General features: G+C 36.6%; 1 pseudogene; it reads left to right on the top strand.

Annotated features, from left to right (window-relative positions):
* The first annotated feature begins 287 nt into the window (after positions 1 to 287).
* On the top strand, positions 288 to 14,607 carry LOC108663300 (tubulin alpha-3 chain pseudogene; annotated as a pseudogene).
* The last annotated feature ends 126 nt before the right edge of the window (positions 14,608 to 14,733 follow it).

The raw sequence follows: 14,733 nt of genomic DNA on the forward strand, positions 1-14,733 counted from the left end.
ATGGACTTAAAATTCCATTCCATATGCTATATCCATCATTGGCAAGATAATATTTACTTTCCAAAATGCTAAATCCTCTCGGCCTCAAAAGTGCATCACTCAAAATACGAGAATCATATGGACTTCCTTCCCAACCAGCAAGCGCATAGACAAATCTTAAGTCAAAACCGATTACAGCCAAAAAGTTCTATCTTTTCCCTTTTCAATCATGAAATCTTCCTTGAATCTCAAGTGGCATAGAAGCACGAATATGAGTACCATCTAATACTCCCACACAATCCTTAAATCTCTACCATGATCGAGTTAGGAAGTTAGCTGATAACTGCACTGGTTGGCAAGGCTTTTTGGTGTTTAGTGTTGTTGGCGGTGGAACTGGCTTTAGTTTGGACTCTTTGTTGTTAGAGCGCTTGTTGTTGAGATAGAAACTAGCTTGAATGTCATTTTGTCTAACTATGTACAGGATAAGTGTCCATTTTGCTTCGTTGTACTGGTTTGATAAGTTGGTTTGCTTGTTGCTGCATACTTGTCCTTAGAACGTGTAAGCATTACATGCTTACCCTAATGCTGTGTTAAACACTTGGATATTTTGTACAAGTGCTAGTCAAACAACTCATGTATATATTAGTACATCTCTCTTCAGTTAATGACAATTGATATTAACCAAGTTCTCTGTTTTTCTCAATTGCTTCTACTTTCTTCTTTGCATGCTTGGTGCTTCTGATTTGTATTAACAAGAACATGGTATCAAAGTAGTAAATCAATCCTTGAGTCACTTAAACACTTACAACTCACCTTAAAATTTCATCTACTATAACCAAACTCCTTTTCAAACAATGTTAACTTCAACCTTAACCATTACACAGCAATGACCTCATTTTTTTGATGGTTCCAATTATGCAGTTTGGGCCATAAAAATGAAAGCATTTCTAAGAGGTGTTAACTTTTGGAATGCTGCTGAGTTTGAAACTGAATTACTAGTGCTAAAGGAGAATGCTACGTAAGCTCAAGTGAAGCAATATGAAGAAGATATTGCAAAGAGATATAGAGCCTTGTCATTCATACATTCAGCAGTGTTTGAATCGGTTTTCAAAGGATAATGGCATGCAAGACTGCAAACCAGGCTTGGAGTATGCTTGAGAAAGAGTTTATAGGGTCTGCAAAGAGCAAACAAGTGCGTTTGCAAAATCTCAGGAGGAAATATGAGCTTATGAGAATGAAAGAGAATCAGACATTAAATGAATTTGTTGAAGATCTGATGAAATTGGTAAATCAAATCAAACTCATGGGAGACTCTCTTATTGCCTTAAAGGTTGTAGAGAAGATTATGTTGAGCCTACTAAAAAGGTTCGATCCTATAATTACTTCTTTGGAGCAAGTGAAGGATATTACAGAGCTTTCAATATCAGACTTGGTTAGTGCTTTGGAAGCTAATAAACAGAGGAAGGCAGGAAGAAGAGATGAAAGAGTTGATCATGCATTGGCAGCTCGTGCAAAAGGTAAAGCTATTGCTGATTCTTCATTTAAGAAGAATTCAAATGAAAATAAAGAAAAAGAAAAAGTTGGAACAGCTACCGGAAGGTTTCAAAACAAAATGGGAAAATTTTCAGTCTGCTCCTATTGTAAAAAAAGAAGCCATTTTGAAGCTTATTACTGGTTCAAACCTGGAGTCAAATGCAATGCATGTAAGTAGACCCGTCAAAATGGGTCTGGCCCATTCGGTCGGCCCATTTTTCATTAAATATGGGGTGGGTTGGGTTGAAAAATTTTGGCTTATATTTAAACCAAGCCTAAATGGGCTAGCCCGGTTGTTAGGGGGCTGACCCAGGTTGGGCCGGGCTAGCCCGTCGGGCCATAAAAAAAAACGTACGAGCTGTGGGTAAAGAGACTAATCCTTATGGGATCTGGGTTCTCCTAAGTCCTAACCATTTGCTGTGGTGCTGCCTAAGCCTAACACCCGCCCGAGTCTCAACCCTCTACATCCAGCATCCGACCGACGTCCTTCCTCCCATATGGTGTCCCATCCTCCCATTCGACATCCTCCTTCCATCCAGCATCCGACCATCATCCATAAAAATTGGCAGCTCATCTGGCATTCGTCACCATCTCTCTTTATCGTCTGTCGTGGTGTCACCTATCGATTTCATTGCTCCCATTCGGCATCCGGCCATCACCCATCGGCATCGGCGGCACATCACCCAGGCCCAACAACCCAAGTGAGTCACTTCACGATTCTCGCCTTCTCACCTGTCGAATCGATTTAGATAATCTTTTCTCCCATCTAGCATCATATTTAACATTACTTGAGAAGCACTACTTTATCTCTATTAGATTCCACCAAGGAAAGGGTGTGGACTGTGTAGAGTTGCGACAATACAGCGACAGTTGTCTTTGCCCATACATGAGATTTGCTCCTTGAGGAAAATCTCTATCATCTTGCAAAGTTACCTGACTTGATGCCAACAAATAACCGATGGACAGGATAAACTGTTCAGGCCGATTTAATGATTCAATTGAATGTAATATCGTATCAATTTGTTTTGGGTTAGCATTGCAGCATTGCCCTTGTAAGTTTTCACTGTATGGTATCAAACCAATCTAATTAAATGATGTGATTATAGTTGTCAGTGTTCAAAATAAGATTGCTATAGCTTGTAACTTTTCACTATGTACTTCAGATTTTTGGGCAATCCCCGGAGTCAGATATCTTTCGTTACTGGGTGGTCATTACTATTGAACTATCAAGAATTCAAGATTAACATTAACTAGACCAAAATAGATGCAATTTGGATCGAATTTCATCAGAAAATGTAATATAAATCAGTTAATGACATCCCATGTGAGTATAGTAGCGTCTTTTCTCATTTTCTTTTCCTATGAGTGAATGATGGATAAAAAAAAAGTAACACTACAACTATTTTTTTTGCTTTTCAATTTGATTTTCTGAAATTTTTTTATGCATTTGATTCTTATAATAATCTTGAATCTCATAATCTCTATCGCTACAAAGTTCAAGAAATGTACTACTTAATTTAGTATCACATGATGAGCTGCTTCCAAGTTCCAACCCATTAAACAACAAAGAAAATGAATAAGAATTATAATATATCTACTCAAGAAACATAATTATTTGCACTATTTTCCCAATCTTCTTATTTATTAACTATAATTGTGCACATTTAAATTAAACTTGTAATTTCATTTATATTTATCTCTTTTACAACAAAATTGCATATAGGCGAAAAAAATTAAATGGATTCTCTATTTTATTGCTTGAAGTTGTTTGTAAATATTGTTTTAATTTGTAAATTTTATTGTCACAGAACAAGCTGTAGGATTTATACGGTCTTCTCCAATTTTTGAGGGTGAAGTGGAACCTTGGGGAAATTGGCCCTCATATTCTGGTAAATTTCTTTTTGCATACTATAAAAAACACAATGAGATTTTAGTTTTAAATGCTTATCTCTACTTGCAATCCTACAAATTATATTAGTTTTACAATTTTACTAGAGAATGAATAAAATTAAATCTACAAGATGAATATAATAGTTTATGAAAATTTTTAATAATTTTTATTCATATTTATGTTATGTGAAGGTAACGGTGATGGATCAATCAGTTGAAAATCGTATAAATATGGATGATGATGTAAACATTTTGAATGATGATGAAATTCCTTCTCAATCTCATATATTTGAATCTAAACGGTTGAATAAGAGGGCCAAAAAAGAAACTTCAAATGTTTGGAATTATTTCACTAAAATAGGCAAAAAGCAAGATGGAGTAGAAAGGGCAACTTGTAATGGTTGTAAAATGGAGTATAAGGTTGGCCCTAAACCTGGTGGCTCTAATTATGGCACTTCACATTTGCGTCGTCACATTGACACTTGTAAATTCATTTCCTATTTTAATCCACATTAAATGCTAATGGATTATGAAGGGAAAGTAAAGGCTAGAAAGTTTGATCCTAGGATTTCACGTGACATGCTTGCTGAAGCCATAATTAAGCATGACTTGCCTTATACTTTTGTTGAATATGATAAGATTAGAGCTTAGGCTAAGTATGTAAATCCATATGTGGTGATGCCTTCTAGAAACACTGTTATATCTGATGTCCAGAGAATTCATTTGAGAGAGAAAGAGAAACTTAAACAAGCTATGGCCAATGTACCTAATAGAATTTGTTTGACTTCTGATGTATGGACAACATCTACTTCTGAGGGCTATATTTGTTTGACTGCTCACTTTGTCAATGAAAATTGGAAGTTATGTAGCAAGTTGCTTAACTTTTGTCATAGGCCTCCTCCACATATTGGAGTTGAATTAGCTGCTACTGTATTTGATTGTTTGAAAGAATGGGGAATAGATAGAAAAGTTTTCTCTCTCACTTTAGATAATGCTTCTGATAATGATAACATGCAAGGTATCTTGAAAGGCCATCTTCATTTGCAAAGTAGCTTGATTTGTGATGGTGAATTTTTTCATGTACGTTGTTGTGCTCATATATTGAATTTGATTGTTCAAGAGGGCTTGAAAGCAGTCAATGAAGTATTGTTTAAAATTAGGGAGAGTGTGAAATATGTAAAGGCATCGGATGGGAGGATGAAAAAATTTCAAGAATGTGTTCAACATGTTGGTATTGATACAGGTGTTGGGTTGCGTTTAGATGTGTCAACTAGATGGAATTCAACATATTTGATGCTTGAAAGTGCAATCAAATATAAAAAGGCTTTTGCTAGCCTCCAATTTATTGATAGAACTTATAAATATAATCCATCGATGAGGAATGGGGGAGAGCAATGATAATTTGTGAATTCTTGGAGCCCTTTTATGAGACCACAAATTTGATATCCGGTTCATCTTATCCAACTTTCAATTTGTATTTCATGCAAGTTTGGAAAATTGAATCGATTTTAAATGAGAATTTGCATAATGAAGATGAGGTTGTCAAGGATGTGTGTCAAAGGATGAAAATAAAATTTGATAAGTATTGGAAAGATTATAGTGTAGTGCTTGCATTTGGAGCTGTTCCTGACCCAAGGATGAAGCTTGATTTCTTAAGATTTTGCTATTCTAAGATTGATGCTTCTACTTGTGATAAAAAGTTAGAAAATGTGAAGACAAAGTTGTACGAGCTCTTTGGACAATATGCAAGCAGCACTTGTGCATCAAGTACATCTTCTCGTTCAACGAGTAATTTGCCTAAGCAAGTTGGAGGGGGAACTAAACCGAAGGGATCAAAGATTTTTAGTGTAAGCTTTGTGTATTTCCTTCATCTTATTACATGAGAAATTATGTTACTTTATTTATGTTATGATAATTATTTTTTTTTGTCTATGTATTTAAAAATTGTAGGAGTTCAAGATGTTTCAAAATGAAACAATTTCTATTGCTGGAAAGTCTGAGTTGGATATTTATTTAGATGAGGCAAAGCTTGATTATGAGGTGTTTGAAGATTTGAATGTGCTTAATTATTGGAAGGATAATGCTAAGCGCTTTCCTGATCTTTCTATTATGGCACGAGATGTATTGAGCATTCCGATTACTACGGTAGCATCAGAGTTTGCTTTTAGTATTGGTGGTCATGTTCTCACCAAGTTTAGAAGTTCCCTCCACCATGAAAATGTTCAAATGCTTGTTTGCACAAAAAATTGGTTGCATGGCTTTTCTTTAGCTGCCGATGGTATTGTTTATTTTATATATTTCAATGTCTTTAATCTTTATTTGTTAAATTAATAATTTTAGTTAAAATCGAAACTCACTATATCTTTTTTTTCCATGACAATGAATATTAGATGATGATGATTCAGAGTTGGAGACGTCATTGCTGTCCAAACAAGACTCAAATGTTTTGATTATGTACTTATGTAGTTATGTTAATGGAAATGTAGTTTATTTAATTGTGTTAAATATTGACATTTTATATATATTTGATGTAGTGTATTTGCTTATTTATGTTTGGTGTAAATTATTTGTTTCTAACATATTTTTATTATTCAATTTATGTATTAAATCATTGTATAATTTTATTAATAAACAGTTAAATTTTTTTTAAAAAAAATATGGACTGGCCCAGTCCGACCCATGGGCTAGCAAGGGCTGGGCTGGGCTAAGGATTTACCAGCCCATATAAAATATGGACTGGCCCGGCCCGGCCCATATTTTTTCAGCCCACAAAAGCTAAGGTCGGGCTAGGCCGGGCCGACCCGTATTGACAGGTCTACATGTAAGCAACTGGGACATGTAGAAAAAGTCTGGAAGAACAAAGCTGAGGCTGTAGACAAAAAACCACAGATTGCAAAACAAGTCAAGAAAGCTGAAGTTGCAGAGGAAGTTTTGTTCATGACTATTGAAGATTCTAACTCAACAGACAATAATCATTGGTTCTTTGACAGTGCATGCTCTAATCATATGACTTTAAAGGTTGAATTATTCTCTGAACTTGATACCGATCACTTTTCTTCAGTTAAAATTGGAAATGGTTTTATACTGGATGCTGTGGGGAAAGGAACAGCTGCAATTCAAACTGCTTCAAGCACCAAGTATGTTTTGAATGTGCTTCTGGTTCTTGAAATAACTTAGAATTTATTAAGTGTTGGTCAGTTAGTTGATGAAGATTATATGTTGGTATTAAAAAATAATGCATGCACTGTTTATGAACCTTCTGATGTTTATATGATGTCAGTTCCTATGGTGAAAAATTGCTTTTCTGTTAAATAGGGAAATTTGTGCTTGTCTGCAACAGAATCTTCATCAGAACAAACCTATTTGTGGCACAAGAGGCTAGGTCATTGCAATTATAAGTCTCTCTTGCAACTAAGTGCCTCTGGTTTGTTGTTGGATCTTCCTAAATTGCATGGAGATGGTCCTATATGCAGCTTCTGTCAGTACGGTAAGTTGACTAAAAGGTCTTTTCCTAAGTGAAGTCCGAATAGAGCAGAACACAAATTGGAGTTAGTTCATTCAGATGTTGCTGGACCTATGAGTGAGCCCTCTTTAAATGGAAGCAAATATTTTTTTATTTTCATTGATGATATGTCAAGAATGACCTGGATTTACTTCATACAGCATAAGTCAGAAGTGTTCTCAGTGTTTCAGAAATTCAAAGCAAAAGTTGAGAATGAATCTGGCTGCAAAATTAAGACACTAAGGACAGGTAATGGAGGAAAGTATACTTCTTCAGAGTTCACAAGATATCTGGAAAAAGAGAGTATTCATCACCAATTAACTGCTCCTTATTGTCTTGAGCAGCATGGTGTTAGTGAGAGGAAGAACAGAACAATTGTTGAGATGTCCAAGTGTCTTTTGTTTGAGAAAAAGCTTCTTAAAAGCTTCTGGGCTGAGGTAGCTAACATTGTAGTTTACTTGCAAAATATCTTGATTACTAGAGCCGTAAATAATGAAACTCCTTATGAAGCTTGGTATAGCATCAGACCATCTGTGGATCATTTGAGGATCTTTGGATCCATTTGTTATCTCCATGTTCCTGAAGAACTTAGAGACAAGCTGCAACCCAAGGCAAAGTTAGGAGTTTTTATAGGGTACAGTCAACAATCAAAAGCTTACAGAGTTTATCAAATTGAATCTGGTAGAGTCTCTGTTAGTAGACATGTAGCATTTGATGAAGGTGCATACTGGAACTGGGAAAAAAATCAAGTGCAGCATACTAGATTTCTAGATGAGGATGTTAATCTTCAATCTGCAAGCAGTGATGAGATGCTTAATATAGAATAGATTATAAATGAACCTCCTATGAGAGGTACTCGACTGTTACAGGAGATTTATGAAAATTGCAATGCAGCAGTATCTGAACTTGCCACACTTGAAAAAGCTGTTGTGTCATCAGAATGGAAAGAAGCTATGGAAAAAGAAATGAAAATGATAAATCTCAACAAGACATGGAGCTTGTTAGATAGACCTAACCATTATCATGTTCTTGGAGTGAAATGGGCGTTTAGAAAGAAGCTGAATTTAGATGGCTCTCTGAACAAGCATAAAGCAAAGCTTGTTGGTAAAGGCTTTGCTCAATTGCCTGATGTAGACTACCATGAAACATTTGCACCAGTTGCTAGAATGGATACCATTAGACTGCTGATAGTTTTGTCAGCTAAGTTTACATGAAAAATATTCCATTTGGACATCAAATCTGCTTTCTTAAATGGTGATTTGCAGGAAGAAATTTTCATTGAGCAGCCTTATGGTTTTGAAATTGAGCCTAACCGAGACAAGGTGTATAAACTTCATTAGGCACTCTATGGTTTGAAACAGGCACCACGTGCCTGGTACTACAAGTTTGATGACTATCTGAAGGGTCAAGGATTTCAAAAGAGCAGTAATGAGGATACCTTGTATATACAGAAAACTGGTGATCAAAATCCTTTTATTATCTCATTATATGTTGATGACATGTTAGTTACAGGAGGAGATGATTAAAGAATTGCAAAACTCAAGCTTGAAATGCAGAATATATTTAGAATGACTGATCTTGGACAGATGAGCTACTTTCTGGGATTACAAATTCTTCAAGGCAATACAGGAATTTACATATGCCAATCAAATTACATTGGTGAGGTTCTGGACAAGTTTAAAATGTCTGATTGCAAGACAGTAGCTACTCCACTTGTTCCTCATGAGAAGCTGTCGGTTGATAAAAGATCTGTACTTGCAAACCTCTCAGCATTTAGAAGTTTGATAGGATCATTGCTTTATATTTGTGCTTTAAGGCCTGACCTGATGTTTGCTGTGAGTTATATGTCCAAGTTCATATAGGTTCCAACAACTGAGCACTTCTCAGCAGCAAAAAGGGTACTTAGATATTTAAGAAGCATTGCAAATTTTGGTCTTCAGTTCACTTGTTCTGATGAAAATTAGGTTGAGTTAGTTGGATTCTCGGATAGTGACTGGGTAGGCTGTGTGGATGATTGCAAAAGCACTTATGGATATGTGTTTACACTTGGAAATGGTGTCTTTTGTTGGAATTCAAAGAAGCAAGAGACCACTGCTCAATCCCCTGTAGAAGCAGAGTATATAGTAGCAGCTACAGTTGCAAATCAAGCCATTTGGATGAGGAAGATTTTAACTGATCTTGGTTTTCTTCATGTGCCTCCAGTCAAGCTGTATGTGGACAACAAATCTGCTATTGCCATGGTGAAAAATCCGGTTTTCCATAGTCGAACAAAACATATCAAGGTCAAATACCATGCCTTGAGAGAAGCTGAAAAGAATCAAGATATATCCATTCAGCATTGTAGCTCTAGTGATCAGCTTGTAGACATTCTAACTAAATCTCTGCACTTGTCCAGGTTTGAAGAACTGGGAAGCACATTAAATGTTCAACAAGCTAGTGTTTAGGAGGAGTGTCGAGATAAAAACTAGCTTGAATGTCATTTTGTCTAACTATGTACAGGACAAGTGTTCACTTTGCTTCGTTGTACTGGTTTGATAAGTTGGTTTGCTTGCTGCTGCATACTTGTCCTTAGAACATGTAAGTATTGCATGCTTACCTTAATGCTGTGTTAAACACTTGGATATTTTGTACTGTTAGGATAGTCTTGAATTGTGATTTAATTAGGATTGTTTAATTCTAATTAAATTAGTATACCTTATAAAATAGTCTTTAAATCTAGTTAGATTAGAATAACAATTCCTAATTCTATTAGGATAAGATTCCTAATTATATTAGGATAAAGTTATTGTATTTGGCACTATAAAAGGACCCTATGGGTTAAAGAATAATTATCACCTAGATTTAGAGAGAGTGATTTAGGTGTACGTGGGATAAGGGTTATGAGTTTGAGACTGTTTTTGTAATCTCCTGATTTTTCTCTTAGTGAATTTTTCTCTGTTGTTGTGCCCGTGGACGTAGGTCATCAAAAGACTGAACCACGTAAATTCTTGTGTTCTTGTGGGTGTGCTTGATTTCTTTCTTTCTTTATTCTATTGATTGGGTTAGATCTTGGGCAATTCTTTAGAGATAATTCCACAATTTCCCAACAAACTGGTATCAGAGCTTCAAGGTCTTGGATCAATCTGAATCTCGCTATGGCAACTTCGTCGACCAAGTATGAGATTGAAAAGTTTAATGGAAAAAACGATTTCAGCCTGTGGCGTGTTAAGATACGCGCATTGCTAGTGCAACAAGGACTGTTGAAGGCACTGAAGGGAAAAGAGCATCTTCCCTCGAATTTATCTGATAGTGAGAAAGATGACCTTATGGAAAAAGCACATAGTGTTATTCTCCTTGCTTTGTCTGATGAGGTGCTAAGAGAAGTCACGGATGAAGAATCTGCTGCTGCAGTGTGGTTTAAACTCGAAAGTATTTATATGACCAAGTCCTTGACGAATCGGCTTTATATGAAGCAACGATTGTATACTCTCAAGATGAATGAAGGTACGTCCGTTAATACCCACATTGATGAATTTAATAGAGTTATTCTTGATTTAAAGAATATCGATGTTAAAATTGAGGATGAAGACTTAGCCCTAATTCTTTTATGTTCTTTACCTCCATCGTATGAAAATTTCGTGGATACTATACTATACGGCCGAGACACTCTCACTTTCGAGGATGTAAGGGCATCTTTAAATTCCAAGGAATTAAAGAAGAAAGTTGGTGGTATTCGGAATGAAAATCAAGCAGAAGGTTTGGTTGTAAATAGAGGTAGAGGTAAAGAGAAAGGCTTAGACAGAAAAGGTAAATCTAGAGCAAAAGGGAAAACTTGCTGGAATTGTGGTCAGAAAGGGCATTTTCGTCAAGACTGTACCAAATTCAAGGATGATGAAAAGTTCAATAAGTCTGAGAATACTGCAAACGTGGTTGGAGATGACTTTGATACTTTTGAGGAAACTGATAATGTTCTTGCAATTACTAATTGTAACCTGATGGATACATGGATCTTGGATTCGGCTTGTTGCTTTCATATATGTCCTAGGCGTGATTGGTTTACAACTTATCAATCTGTTGATATGGGCACTGTACAATTAGGAGATGATTTCTCTCTCTCAGTTGTTGGGATTGGCACAATTCGAATCAAGATGTTTGATGGTATGGTAAGAACACTTGAGGTAAAACATGTCCCTGACATGAAAAAGAATTTAATATCCTTGAGTTTGTTAGATAAGAAGGGCTACAAATATAGTGGCCAAGATGGTGTCTTGAATGTATCTAAAGGAGCCTTAACTATCATGAAGGGCAAGTTATCCGGTGACCTTTATTGTCTAATGGGAAACACGGTCATTGAAACTGTTTTTGTGGTCTCATCTAATGATCCTGAAGATGATGTAACACGTTTATGGCGTATGAGATTTGGTCATATGAGCGAGAGAGGGATTAGAAAACTAAGTAAGCATAGTTTGCTGTGTAGTCAAAAGAGTGGAAAGTTAGATTTCTGTGAGCAACATAGAGTGAAATTTAGCACTAAAACTCATCGAACCAGGAGTACAGTAAACTACATCTATTTAGATTTGTGAGATCCTTCTCCGGTGGCATCAAAAGGTGGATCATTATACATGTGGATCTTTATTGATGATTTTTCAAGAAAAGTGTGGACGTATCTTCTAAAGGCTATGAGTGAAGTGTTAACCACCTTTTTGCATTGGAAGGTATTGATCGAGAAGCAGACTAAGAAAAGGATCGAGAGCTTTCGAACAAACAAAGGTTTGAAATTTTGCAAAGGTGAGTTTGGTCTATTCTACAAGAATGAGAAAATCGTTAGACATCGCACTGTCGACGAAACACCATATCAAAACGATATTGTAGAATGGATGAAGAAAACACTTTTGGAGAGAGCAAAATACGTGTTCTTAAATGTTGGCCTAACCAAAGTATTATGGACAAAAGCTATCAACAAGGCTTGTTACTTGGTAAATTGGTCTCCATCAACTGCAATTGAATTTAAGACTCCCAAGGAAGGTTGGTCTGGTAAGCCCGCTGATTACTCTATATTGAGAGTATTTGGTTGTCCTGTTCATGTTCATGTGAGTGATGGTAAACTTGAGTTGAGGGCGACAGAGTGCATATTCCTAGGCTATGCATATGGGGTGAAGGGTTATCGGTTGTGGTGTACTGATTGTAAGTTCCCCAAGTTTATGGTGAGTCGGGATGTTACCTTTGACAAGTCTGCATTACTTTGTGGGATAAAGTCTAGAATTACAAGCACATCAAACCAAGAAGTTGGAAAGCAGGTGGAGCTTGAAATCAATGCTCTTGTGACAGTGCGAGATGATAGTGAAATCCAGAAAGAATTGCAAGAGGTACAAGAATTGGTATCTCAACGAAGCATTACTTGTATTGATGGTGATTTTGATTCTTATGTTTTATTTGTGGAAGTAGAGATTGATGAGCCTTACTTTTATCATGAGAAAATTATATATGTCGAGTCTTCTAAGAAGATTGAGTCTCTACACTGGGATCAAACATGGGAGCTTGTGAAAACACCTAAAGTTACTATTGAAGTTGGCTTAGTATGTGAAGGAGGTGCAAACATTAGTCGTAATGTGGTTGGCTTCTCCAAATCAGATTTTGCTGGTGATCTAGATAGTAAAAGATCTCAAACGGGGTATTTGTTCACTTTCTCAGGATCTGCGATCAGTTGGAAAGTAGTAGCTGCTTTGTTTACAACTGAAGTTAAATATATGACTGTGACCGAGACTGTGAAGGAGGCCTTATGGCTTCGAGACTTGGTTAGTGATCTTTGTTTTGGACAAGAATCTAGATGTGAGATTGTAGTAAAGAAAATAGCTACAGATGAAAATCCGACAGATATGCTAACTAAGTCAGTTTCTGGGATAAAGTTCAAGCATTGCTTGGACTTGATCGGTGTTCGTAGTGCTTGAGGCCCATTGGGGCAGTGGCGGTGTCGACAGAGATTGGTTCGTAAGGTGGAGCTTGGTGAATTCAAGCCTAAGGTGGAGATTTGTTAGGATAGTCTTGAATTGTGATTTAATTAGGATTGTTTAATTCTAATTAAATTAGTATACCTTATAAAATAGTCTTTAAATCTAGTTAGATTAGAATAACAATTCCTAATTCTATTAGGATAAGATTCCTAATTATATTAGGATAGGGTTATTGTATTTGGCACTATAAAAGGACCCTATGGGTTAAAGAATAATTATCACCTAGATTTAGAGAGAGTGATTTAGGTGTACGTGGGATAAGGGTTATGAGTTTGAGACTGTTTTTGTAATCTCCTGATTTTTCTCTTAGTGAATTTTTCTCTGTTGTTGTGCCCGTGGACGTAGGTCATCAAAAGACTGAACCACGTAAATTCTTGTGTTCTTGTGGGTGTGCTTGATTTCTTTCTTTCTTTATTCTATTGATTGGGTTAGATCTTGGGCAATTCTTTAGAGATAATTCCGCAATTTCCCAACATGTACAAGTGTTAGTCAAACAACTCATGTATATATTAGTACATCTCTCTTCAGTTAATGACAATTGATATTAACCAAGTTCTCTGTTTTTCTCAATTGCTTCTACTTTCTTCTTTGCATGCCTGATGCTTCTGTTTTGTATTAACAAGAACACTTGTCAGTAGATCATGGAAAGAAGTCAAAGCTTGGGTTCACCATCTATCCTTCACCTCAGGTCTCTACTGCTGTTGTGGAACCTCACAATAGCGTTTTGTCCACTCATTCCCTTCTTGAGCACACAGATGTGGCTGTGCTATTGGACAGTGAACCAATTTATGACATTTACTGGAGATCTCTCGATATCGAGAGGCCAACTTACACCAATTTGAACCGACTGATATCTCAAATCATATTATCCTTGACAAGTTCTTTAAGATTTGATGGAGCCATTAATGTGGAAATTACAGAGTTCCAAACCAATCTTGTTCCATATCCCCGTATCCATTTCATGCTCTCTTCATGTGCACCTGTCATCTCAGCTGAGAAAGCCTACCATGAACAATTATCAGCTCCTGAGATCACAAATGCTGTGTTTGAGCCCGCAAGCATGATGGCAAAGTGTGATCCTAGGCATGGGAGGTACATGGCATGCTGCCTGATGTATCGAGGAGATGTTGTCCCCAACGATGTTAATGCTGCTGTCGCTACTATCAAAACCAAGAGAACTGTGCAGTTTGTTGACTGGTGCCCGACTGGCTTTAAATGCGGTATTAACTATCAGCCCCCAACTGTTGTACCTGGGGGAGATCTTGCTAAGGTGCAGCGAGCTGTTTGCATGATCAGCAACAATACAGCAGTGGCTGAAGTGTTCTCACGCATTGACCACAAGTTTGATCTCATGTATGCGATTAGAGCTTTTGTGCATTGGTATGTTGGTGAGGGCATGGAAGAAGGTGAATTCTCAGAAGCCCGCGAGGATCTGGCTGCTCTTGAGAAAGATTATGAAGAAGTTGGTGCTGAAGGTGTAGAAGACGATGAGGAAGGGGAAGACTATTGATGTACGTATGCAAAAGAATTTTACTTTGAAGATGGTTCAGTGTATGATGGTTTGGCTACCCCTTTTCCCTCTGCCGTTTCATTCTGTCTTCCTGTTTAGCACTGTCCTCTTTATGGGTGCTGTATGACTGTCAAATTGTCCCTATAATCTTCTAAAGCCTTTGTATGCCATCTCAATGAAGTAATGTTTAGAGTTGCGTTGCATGCCATTTTCTTCAGAAATGTGTTTTTTTTTTTTTATGGGTGAATATTAGAAATGCTTTTTTTTTTAAAAAAAAAAATACTTTATCCTTTTGCATCAACACAAAAACAAACAAAATATATATGCAT

Source organism: Theobroma cacao, chromosome 9 (genome assembly GCF_053813885.1).
Source record: "Theobroma cacao isolate CCN51 chromosome 9, ASM5381388v1, whole genome shotgun sequence".
In the NCBI taxonomy this organism is placed as follows: Eukaryota; Viridiplantae; Streptophyta; class Magnoliopsida; order Malvales; family Malvaceae; genus Theobroma; species Theobroma cacao.